This window comes from Elaeis guineensis, chromosome 1 (assembly GCF_000442705.2).
Source record: "Elaeis guineensis isolate ETL-2024a chromosome 1, EG11, whole genome shotgun sequence".
Classification (NCBI taxonomy): Eukaryota; Viridiplantae; Streptophyta; class Magnoliopsida; order Arecales; family Arecaceae; genus Elaeis; species Elaeis guineensis.
This window is the reverse complement of record NC_025993.2, coordinates 109,895,017-109,898,101: the sequence shown is the minus strand read 5'-3', so window position 1 is coordinate 109,898,101 and position 3,085 is coordinate 109,895,017.

Genomic DNA, 3,085 nt, shown 5'->3' with positions numbered 1-3,085 from the left:
AATCGGGCCTTCGACTTTGCTCGAGTTAGGGCGAGGTTCTCCTCCTGTCCCTAACAGGGCTGTGGGGGCGCATATGGGCGTTGCAGGGCCTCTCCCCCCATCCGGTCTAAAGAGAATCGGGCCTTCGACTTTGCTCGATTTAGGGCAAGATTCTCCTCCTATCCCTAACAGGGCTATGGGGGTGCATATGGGCGTTGCAGGGCCTCTGCCCCCATCCGGTCTAAAGAGAACTGGGCCTTCGACTTTGCTCGAGTTAGGACGAGGTTCTCCTCCTGTCCCTAACAGGGCTGTGGGGGCACAAATGGGCGTTGCAGGGCCTCTCCCCCCATCCGGTCTAAAAAGAACCGGGCCTTCGACTTTGCTCGAGTTAGGACGAGGTTCTCCTCCTGTCCCTAACAGGGCTGTGGGGGCGCATATGGGCGTTGCAGGGCCTCTCCCCCCATCCGATCTAAAGAGAACCGGACCTTCGACTTTGCTCGAGTTAGGGCGAGGTTCTCCTCCTGTCCCTAACAGGGCTGTGGGGGCACATAGGGTGTTGCAGGGCCTCTCCCCCCATCCGGTCTAAAGAGAACCGGGCCTTCGACTTTGCTCGAGTTAGGGCAAGGTTCTCCTCCTGTCCCTAACAGGGCTGTGGGGGCGCATATGGGCGTTGCAAGGCCTCTCCCCCCATCCGATCTAAAGAGAACCGGGCCTTCGACTTTGTCGAGATGAAGTTCCCCTCCTGCTTCCGATACAGTTTGTTTTGACTGTCCTGTCGATATAAGATAGTGCCAAGAGGGGAGACATGTAGATATGCAACTTTTATTTAAAATAAAGTTATCGGTAATACATCCGTAAGTTTTTCGAGCTCCATGGTCGCGGGAGGTTTGCTCCTCCGAGCTCCTTGAGATAATAAGTTTCGGGCCGGACTACTTCTTTGACCTCATACAGGCCTTCCCAGTTTGGGGCGAGCTTCCCTCGATCCTGAGGTTGCGAGACAGCGGCTCATCGAAGCACTAGGTCTCCTGCTCTAAAGACTTTGTTCTTGACCCGGGAGTTGTAATAGCGGATGACTTTCTGTCTGTAGGCTGCCATTCGAACTTGAGCTACCTCCCACCTTTCTTCCAGCAAGTCGAGGTTGGCTTTAAGACCTTGCGAATTTTGATGTTCGTCGAATGCCACGACTCGTACCGACGGGAGTTTAAGCTCAATTGGGATGACGGCCTCCGTTTCGAAGGCTAAAGCAAAGGGGGTCTCCCCTGTGGGCAGTCTTTGGGTAGTTCGATACGCCCACAACACATGATAATATTCGTCTGCCCAAGTTTCCTTCGCCTTTTCAAGCCTTGTCTTGATCCCCTGCAGAAGGGTTCTGTTGGTCACCTCAGCTTCGCCATTCGCCTGAGGATGGACTACTAATGTGAAGTTGTGGAAGATATTTAGATCTTCATAGAATTCGGTGAATCTTGCTCCCACGAATTGCCGCCCATTATCAGTGATTAGGGTCCTGAGCAGACCGAACCTGCATATGATTAACTTCCAGACGAAATCTTGTACTTTTGCTTCTGTGATTTTTGCTAGTGGTTCGGCTTCAACCCATTTGGTGAAGTAGTCGATCGCTACAAGGAGGAACTTCCTCTACCCCGACGCCACGGGAAAGGGTCCAAGGATGTCCATCCCCCATTGCGCAAAAGGCCATGGGGCACTCAAGGGTGTAAGCTCGGTGGCGGGCTGTCTCTGGATGTTGGCATATTTCTGTCATCGATCACACTTTCTGACGTATTCAATCGAGTCATGATGCATCGTCGGCCAGTAATATCCTTGGCGGAGCAACTTGTGGGATAAAGATCTAGCCCCCAAATAGTTTCTGCAGATTCCTTCATGCACCTCCCACAAGGCGTAGTCAGTTTCCGAAGGCCGGAGACATTTCAAAAGGGGCAAAGAGTATGATCTCTTGTACAACTTGCCCTCATAAAGGATGTATCGGGAGGCTTGATTTCTGAACTTCTGAGCCTCTTTTGCGTCCTGGGGGAGAACCCCGTCTCTGAGATAGGTTATCAGTGGATCGATCCGCTGGGCTCGTGGTCAATGACCATCACGGGCCACGATTCTTCCGTACTTGGGCACTTTAGAACTTCAAAGAGAATGCCCTTGGGCAATTCGGCCGGAGCCAGCGTTGCCAGCTTGGAGAGAAGGTCGGCCCTGGTATTTTCCAACCTCAGAATCTATCTGATGTTGAAGCTGTTGAAGATGGGGACGAGCTTCTTTACCTTTTCAAGGTATTTAGCCATGCTGTCCTCCCGTGCTTCGTAGTTTTTGTTGACTTGTCCAACTACTAGTTGAGAGTCACTGTGGACCTAGAGCCGATCTATCCCCAGCTCTTTGGCGATCCTCAGTCCTGCGATCAGAGCTTCATATTCTGCTCCATTGTTTGTCGCGGAGAACTCGAAGCGCAGAGCGTACTCCGCGATGACTCCCTCTGGACTGATCAAGATCAGGCCCGCACCTGCGCCTGACATATTGGAAGACCCATCCACGTAGAGGGCCCAAAAGCACCCAGAGGGATCTGCCTCTTCTTTGGGGGAGTTCGGTCGGGACTTCAGGCCGTCAATTTTGCATTATTCAGGTTCGGCCTCCTCTGGGATAGTACACTCCACTATGAAATCTACCAATATCTGGGCCTTCACTGCTGGCCTGGGTCGATAGTTGATGTCAAATTCTGTGAGCTCGATCGCCCATTTTGCCATCCTCCCGGAGGCATCCGTCCAGTGCAGAATCGCCTTGATCGGTTGGTCGGTGAGCAGCGTTATGGTGTGCCCTTGAAAGTAGGGTCGGAGCCTCCGGGCTGCAATCAACAAGGCGTAAGTCAGTTTTTCTAATTTGGTATATCTAGTCTCGGTGTCTCTCAACGTGCGACTGACATAGTAGATCGATCGTTGGACTTTTGCTTCTTCTTTGACAAGGACTGCCATAAGGGCCATGGGAGAGACCGCTAGGTATAAAAATAGTTCCTCTCCAGGCTCTGATTTTGCCAACAGCGGGGGTGAGCCGAGGTAGCTCCTTAGTTCTTCGAACGCCTGTTGGCACTCAGGGGTCCAACAGAAGTTCT